The following is an 8,345-nucleotide window of genomic DNA, read 5'->3' on the forward strand; positions in this document are numbered from 1 at the left end:
CAACACAGACATTATAGGGCCCTAGTTTATTGCACTTCCTCATAGAACAAAATGCTTTTTGGCACACTTTTCAATCCCATAAATGCTGTGAAGGAGTGAAAATTAAATTAATGCATAGAACAACTGTTATGACTCAGCCTTCAACCTAAAAGTAGTGATCAGTACTGATCATCTGTATCAAGCAAGTTTTACACATTCTTTCAGAGTTAGCGGCCTTTTAAAAAAACCAAACACACACAAAAAGGGAGGTGCTCATCTTGACTCCAAATAATTCTCAAATTTTTTGATATTCAAAACTTGGCATGTGTCTCCTAAATTAACAAGTACCTTAATACTAGAAGGTAGTAGTAGGCTCTCTTTCCTCCCCACAGCCATCGACTTCCATAATTTTATAAAATTGCTAGGAAGCTGGAAGGCTGGAATCCCTTGTTCCTCTTCTGCATGAAGTGAAATGGCCAGTGGGGTTCCACGTTATTAGTGTTGAATGTTGAGTGTTGGAGTAGGCAGAGAATGATAACACAAGCCTTATTTCTTTAGGGAATTCGGCTCAAAGAATCATCCCCCACCCACTTTTTGCACTAAAAAGACAGCTATTAAATCCCTGATCTGCCTGCCTGTGACAGACAAAGGAAGTGAAGAAATAAAACAAGTAAGTGATGATTGTTAACTGGGGAATAAATTACTTTTGGTAGTCAGATGGAGGAGAAGCCTCTGAGGAAATGTAATCACCACACCCTGCCAGTTATTAAAGGATTGTGTGGAAGCCATGGATGGGCGACTGCTTATGCAAACTTAAGGAAATATTTGCTTAATAAAAAGATTAAACAGAAGGTTCCCTGACAATGTCTACTGTGCCTAACAGGACGGGACTGTTACAGAAAATGTGGTCTCTAATCAAGATCCATGCAGGCAAACTAAGGTGTCTGTGTGCAGCAGACAGATCTGTGCATGCACAGGTTAACTGCAGGATTCAAGCCACAGGAGAAAAAGAGGAAAATGCTATTTTTGGCCTACAGACTGTGGCAAAAAACAAGCTCAGAAAATTAGTTCTGTTATGGATCAAGACTTACATGCATGTGTACTTTCCAGGCAGAGCAGAGTTGCAACCTGTTCTATTTGAAGGATTTGTTGCTTAGCAAACTTTCAAATGAAGACTTTTCACATGCACCCAAAGGAAAAAACTGTAACTTGAAGTTTGGTCCAAAATACATACTTTTAAAATCTGGAATTGTAGGGGAAAATCAGTCAATACATACACAATATTTACAATACCCGGCAGAAATGAACAACACTGCAGAACTCTCTTGGTTACATTTTTTACCAGTGAATGGTACTGTTCACATTCTTCAAAAAGATTAGAAGTGGGAGGTTGCATGAAGCTACTCTGATTCATTTAATCTTTTTTTGTCTTTTTCCAACTAAGCAATTTTCACAGGGGAAAAACAATGATGTCATCAAGTTCCTCTCTCTGCTGAGACAGTGTAGTTGCAAGGTTTTCTGCTGATTTATGGATTAGAAAATTTCAGTGATATTGCTAATAAAAGTAGGGTATCTTGCCATTACTGTGTGGTAGTTCATGAAAGAGATAGGAATACATCATGACCTGCTTGTACACCACAGTTAAGGGATGAAGAATCACCCAACATCCCAGGATACCAAAAAGGAGGCCAGAATTAGGCACAACTTTTATTTGAATAAATCAACTCCATATTTTATTAGTTATTCCTGTCTCCAACATGATTTTCCTAGCTAGAAGAAATAGACCCAGATGAGAACGACACAGATTAAATTCTGCCTCTGCAGTGTGCTGCAGTCTTTCCTGCTACAACTACTGATCCAAATGTTAAAAAAAAAATCTAGGAAAACCCATACAGCTTCATATTAAAAGCATTAAATTAATTACCTACATTTTTAATTACTAGTCAACAAGGACAAAACTAGTTGTTTCCATCTTCACTATCCAGGCTGCTTGTCGTTGTGATGTTTAAGAAAAAGGGCTGAGATGCTCAGTTATACCCAGCTCTGACTCCATTTGGAGCTGAGCTTAACTAAGCAGAGACAGCAGTGAGTTACTACTCAAGGCTGCCACCTCCTGTCTTAAATCTGCACTCGCTGACGGGCCGATTAGTAACCTGATCCGGGTGTTCCTCCCAACACCGGCTTTGATTGTAAAGCTAATTCTGCATAGAAAGGATGTTTCCTCAAAAATAATCAGAAACAAATATTTACATAAGTTACAGGAACTAGAGCAACTAAAGCATGCAATATGTCGTATCCATCTTAGAGCAGCTATTGATTTCCATAGATAGCCAAAGCTATGAGACCTAAAAGATTATTTCCTTCTCAAGCAGCACTATGCTGTGTTTCACTGTTCTGCATCAGACAGGCCTATTCATCTTATTATGCACATTAATCAATTTCCACATAAAAACACATTACTGACATCTGAAATGTGCTACTGCATTTATAAACTGTTGATTAAAGAGAGACAGATTAAAGAGAGAAAGGCTGCATTTTTTCCCCAAGTATTAATACTAATTTAAGGCACAAGTGGCATTGAAACTGCCAAAGTTGAGAAATTAGAGGCCAGTCTTATGCTTTGCAAGCTCCAGATGTCTGACCGTTCTTGGCTTCTAATCAATTAGGTGGCAACCTCACAGACTTTTATTTGCATCTGAGACTTTTTCTTCAGGAGCCTGGCTGCTGGAATCCAAGTAAATTCACATTCTTCTGCTACTATCTAGTCTGAGACATGAATATCTCCCTAATCAAGAACCATAAAAATTCTTACACAAAAGTTTTAAGTACATACAATGTTCACCTGCAAAATACAAAAGAAAACAAACCAAACAAAACCCCAAAGAAAGCTGTATTTCCTTTCCTTCTTGTTTGTCTTATTCAATTTGAAATTTGGTGCAAATAATCTCTACAAAGTTTCTAGTTGAAAGTTTGTGATATTGAGTGTGACAAGAGAAGATACATTTTCCTTATTTTAAGCTAGTGTTGCATCCACATATTTGAGGTATTTCCTCATTTTTCTTCCCAATCTTAGTAAGTTCTTGGACTTGGTAAAAAAAAAAAAAAAAAAAAAAGCTTTAAAAATACCAATTATTTTAGTATCTTTAAACACCAAAGAAAGAGTGAAAAAGTGAAAGGTGCAATCCAAACTCCCAGCAATAACACATATTGATAATTTGTATGCCTTCTGAAAAAAACTACTCAGTGAAGGACCTTGCATTTCATTCCGAAATGTCTCTCTCATTCAGCCAAACCCTTAACACACACAGAGATGGGGCATCCACAGCTTCTCTGGACAGCCTGTGCCAGTGTCTAATCACCTTTGTCATAAAATATGTCTTTTTAAAATCCAATCTAAACCTGCCATCTCTGTTTAAAACCATTTACCTTGTTGTGTCACTGTAGCCCTCGGGAAAAAGTCTTCTGCCACTTTTCATATAAAGCCCCCTTCTAGTATTGGAAAGCCAAAATAAAGTCTCCCCAGAACCTTCTCTTCTCCAGACTGAACAACCCCAGCTCACCCAGCCTGCCTTCATAGGAAAAATGGAAAACCTCACTGCTTTCTATCTTCTAATACATACAGTATATTACAGCAACCACAGTTAATCTCATGTAGAAGTATTTGGTAAGAACTGATTTTAGAAGTGCAGAAAACAGGTAAAGAATAGTAAAAAAAAAAAAATCCACTGATCAATTAATTAAAAGTAGTATTTACCTGCATGGGGCTTAACTTCACCACACTAAAGAATGAATTTATCTGAAACCACTTTCTTTGAAAATTTGAGATGCAAATTGACTTCAGCTACCAGAATTCAGCAAATTACATCAAAAAACTATTTTGCATGTGATGTGGATAAGTTTTGAAAACTACTTTTATTCTTTTAACAAGTCAGTATTCAAGCTCACAGTATTAAAAAATCATTGTTGTGGTTAATGCACAGGACTGGGCGTCAGATGATTTAGATTCTAGTCTTAACTCTGTCTCAGACTTCCCTATGAGATCATCACTTACAATTATCTTTTCAGAATTGGCATCTAATTTTGGATAACCCAGCTTTGCCTGCCAGACTTTAATATCTGGAACCCAATTTTCAGAAAATGGTTTCATTGACTTCATCTGGTATAAAAAGAACTCAAAATATCTGAAAATCAGGTTTCTGAAACACTGAAATTCCATTGAGTGCCATTTATATCTCTGGAAAGTGGACTCAAAATGTTGCCAGTGACGTAAGTGGAGAATTCAGATTTATTAATACCTTGCATCCACTGCACATGCCTAAACAACTACAAAATATTTAGGGCAATGGAGAACAGGGTCCAGAGAGAACATCCAGGGGTTTCCTATGAGTCCAGTATCCAGTACCTCTCATCTGCACATTTCACTGCTTCATCCTAAGGCCTCAGAAATTAAACTGTTTCAAATAAGAAGCAAAGCTATAAAGGCAGATTTTCTTTACCACAAAACTATTTGTGGTCTCTAAATTTTAGTGAAATCAGCACAGGTATATGCCCTGCAAGGATGTGGACTTTTGTGACAAAGCATCATCATATCTACAGTGGTCAAAATTCATGATGATTTGCAGTGCCTAAACTCTATAAGATAACTTTGAAGTCGAGTTTTAAAAGTCTTGAATGGCAGATGGGACATATGCTAGAGATACTACATGAAATGGAATTTTTGTTGAATTTAAAACACAAAGTGACCTTTACAATGTGTTCTTTTGTTTATCTGGAAATGAGCCAACAAAAATAAAAGTTCATACTCTGTACCCCTGTGACACTAAAAAAGGAAAACGTTTTCTCCGCCCTGTGAAGAAATGTTTCTGAAAAACACCCAACAATAAAAACCTCTCCTCATAGTGTTTTAATTACAGCCAAATATCTCACTCAAGAATCCTCATGTAACCTACATTGGATCACACCATCTGTATGAAGATGTTTTGCAATTATGCCAGTACTTCCAGCTCAGATGACTCAGAATGGGTGGTGCTTATGGGGAGGAGAATCCAGACCCTTTTGTCCTTCACAGAAATCCAGGCCTGCACAGCTCTCAGTCTGGTGCAGTTTGACAAGCAAGCTGTCTTTTCTTAGCAGGAAAATTGTCCTGCTTTGGCTCCCATGGCCACACCGCCTCTGGCACCTGAGCATGGTTGGTTTTGATAACCAGGAAAGTGATATATTCAGGATCTGATGAAGGTCAGAGTCCCTTAATGCTAATGAGGTAGTCACACAATGTTGAAGGTGTGTCTGCTGAAGGCTTAGCTGCCCTTTAAATGATCTATTCAGAAGTATCCAGACTGTTTTCATCTTACTACATCCACAGTTTGATAAATCCATAAAATGATCAATATTTAGTTAGGGAACGCTTTCTGTGAATATTTATAGTCTTCTAGTTTTGGTAAAGTAATGAAATAAATCTAAGACAAAGATAAAATGCCTCAGTAAGATTATTGAAAAGATTAATGCTTTTCAGGTTAATTTTCAGGTAGAATGTCTTTCTCCTGCCCTGCCAATACAAGGTTGGAACCTGCTTCATCACCATAGGAATGAACAGACCTCAGTTTCTCCAGCCAGCCAGAGTTTGCAGGTCCAAATTCCATACACCTACACTGGGAGAGAGGGCTCTGTGGGGAGTGGAGGTAGGACTAAGGAACACACTGTTTGCTTTGCTGCAAGCAAGATATCACTAGACCCTCCTTCCTCTTCTATACTGAGCAGAGCTATAGGACAGCTGTTGCAATAACTCATTTTCCCTTTTAATTCTGAGTATTTCCTGCCTCTCTTTGTATGTCTGCACATTAGGATAAACACAGAGCACTTAATTGGCAAGTTCATAAAAGTCTATCAAACTCAGTATAAGAGAGAGGTAGTACTTTCTCTGATAAGCTTCAGCACTCTGCTTAGTCATAATTTTATTATTTAAATATAATAAATACATATTAAATTATAATTAATATTAAATATAATTGTTAGTAATATTAAATTATCATTAAAATTATTAAATTAATATAATAATTCTAATATTTTATTAGAATATTTTATTATCTTCTATCACAATATCTTGGTCACTCTCAAAAGTCACAGCAAATCACAACACCTTCTCCTGTTAGGAAATTGTGGATAATTCTCTCCAAGGCTTTTCTTCCAGACACTGCTTTTTTTAAAAATCTTTAAAACAAGAAGTAATATCTCAGTTCAGCTAAATCAGTAAAATAAGTTTTAAGAGATGTCTGTTCAAAGCACATTGTATTTCCTCTCCTGCACTGTACATGAAATTTAATAAAATACAAAAATCTTTTATGGCTATCCAGCAGCTAACAGCAACAACAGTTGGTAGTAAGAACAGTGGTGAATTTATTGGCTATGCCATGCAGGATGTAAGTTCTGGTACTTCTGGTACAGAACCTGTATCCCTTTCATATGAAATCTCTATGCTGGGCTATAAACAGCAAATTAATCATTTATATTTGCCAGACTTCAGTATCACTATTTCTTGAGAAACTTTTATTACACTGTAAATTCTGATGACAATTATCAAACTAACCCTTTGTCATACGGCGTTTTCTTTAACTGATAGCCTAAATTCTTGGCAGGAAAAGGCTCATCTGATAAAAGCTACAAAACGTTATTAAAAAGGAGTTGTATTTATATATAACCTATTTAAGGGTCTAGTGACTATCTAACCTCAGAAAAGTTAGTGAAGAAAGTTTGCTCCTTTTTTACTTCATCTCTGCCATATTAAAACATAGTTTTCCTAGGGGCAGGGTAAATGTTGCCACCACTGTACATGAGGAGGCACAGCTGAAGCATCATTCTGTCTGACAAATAATTTGAGCCCAAAATGAAATATTTCTCACTCAGAGATTGCAGATACTTTATCTATGAGCATTAGTGTGAGGTGGAATGGTACCATATCCAGCTTTGTGGGACTAAGGCTGGTTAATTGCTGTGTCCAGAATTACCCAGCAAGTCCAACAGCAGAATAGGAAACAAGCTCTCTATTCCAGGTTCAACAACCTGAGGGATTTAAAACATACAGATTAATTATTTTTCTGATCAAAGAGCAGACTTTTAAGGCAATTGCTTTACACATCTGGCTTCAACCAGCAATGTAAACCATGCCATGCTCTGAAAAGCAGATTAAAATAAGATCATTAATCACATGTATATTAGAAAGCAATAACTGTAAAGCTGTACAGAGTGACCAGGATGTCTTTCCATCGCAGCTGCATGCCACTGGATTAGCCTGTGTTTGTTTCCATAGCCTCTTTGTCCTACTAGGTATGACAACCCTGTTTCCTCATTCTCAATATCTGGATGTGATTAAAGTTTTAAAAAGTCAAATATTATGGCCTATATTCCAGTAATTTTAAAAATTCTGATTGCTATCACTATTCTGTAAAATTAAAGGCAGAAAAAAATCACAACCATAAGCATAAACATCTCTCCATATGTGACAGGAGAAATGGGTTTAAAGTCTTTACAAATGACTCAGTCTGAAAGGATCTGCCAGGTTCTGGAAGAATGGGTGTGGGGGTCTTAACCAACATCAAGCTGTGCAAGTTTGCTGAAGAGCAAAGCACAGCCTGAACTTCTGAACTTTGTGGGAAAACAAACAGACCTAATAGACTCATGAGTATTAACTTCTCCACCCAGGGTGGGCTAATGGTTAATTTTAATGGTCATGTAATGCATGATGAGGGGGGCATACATGTTCAAGAGGGAATATGTAGTAGATGGTTTGGGAAGGCTGCACCTAGAGAAAGGATGAGGGCCACATGTGTCCTCCAAAAAGTCAAGAGAAACCCCACAAGGGTACAGCCCAGTGGGCTCTCTCCCTTTATTCGAATCAAGTTGATTTTTGCAGGATGACCCCATCTCCGTTGTGGACACTGGCCTTTCACAGCATGATTTTCCACACAATATGTAACTGTCTTAACTATACAACCCCCCTCGTGGCTATATTGTGCGATACCTAATTTTGTAACCTGTAATTGTTCCAGGCTGCTGGTAGTGGACCGGCATAGCTCATGGCACGGAGGGAAACACTTGGGGTTTGCTCCTGACTGCCGGTGGAAGTCAGTGGAATTTGAGGCAACACAATAAACACATTGGGCTGCCAGAGACAATGCAGGAGGTCATACTTACCCTTCACAAATACTGGGCTGCCAGAGAGGAGCCAGGAGATCACACTGATCTTTTCCTTTATTCAGAACCCATCACACAAATGCAAACTGCTCGCCAGGCAGACCTGGGCAAGGCCTCCTGGGAGGAGCAGTTCTTCCGGGATGTCGAGCTATGGAATAACACGGCAAATAGAAGCTTTT

At 37.9% G+C, this 8,345-nt stretch overlaps 2 long non-coding RNA genes across 6 annotated transcripts in view; both read right to left on the bottom strand.

The window, feature by feature from the left end:
- Nucleotides 1-8,345, bottom strand: part of LOC147655133 (uncharacterized) — a 69,814-nt gene that overhangs the window by 16,811 nt on the left and 44,658 nt on the right. For 2 of the 5 annotated variants that reach the window (XR_015283838.1, XR_015283837.1), the window contains exon 2: nucleotides 8,167-8,314. The exons of the other annotated variants lie outside the window; for them this stretch is intronic. This is a non-coding gene — a long non-coding RNA (uncharacterized LOC147655133). The remainder of the gene's footprint in view (nucleotides 1-8,166; nucleotides 8,315-8,345) is intronic. 5 annotated transcript variants of the gene reach the window in all.
- LOC147655135 (uncharacterized) lies at nucleotides 6,022-6,937 on the bottom strand. The gene is made up of 2 exons (XR_015283842.1): nucleotides 6,876-6,937; nucleotides 6,022-6,186 (listed from the first exon to the last, which is right to left on the bottom strand). It is a non-coding gene; the product is annotated as an uncharacterized LOC147655135 (long non-coding RNA).

The sequence above is a fragment of the Cyanistes caeruleus genome, chromosome 2 (genome assembly GCF_971803275.1).
Source record: "Cyanistes caeruleus chromosome 2, bCyaCae1.hap1.1, whole genome shotgun sequence".
NCBI lineage: Eukaryota > Metazoa > Chordata > Aves > Passeriformes > Paridae > Cyanistes > Cyanistes caeruleus.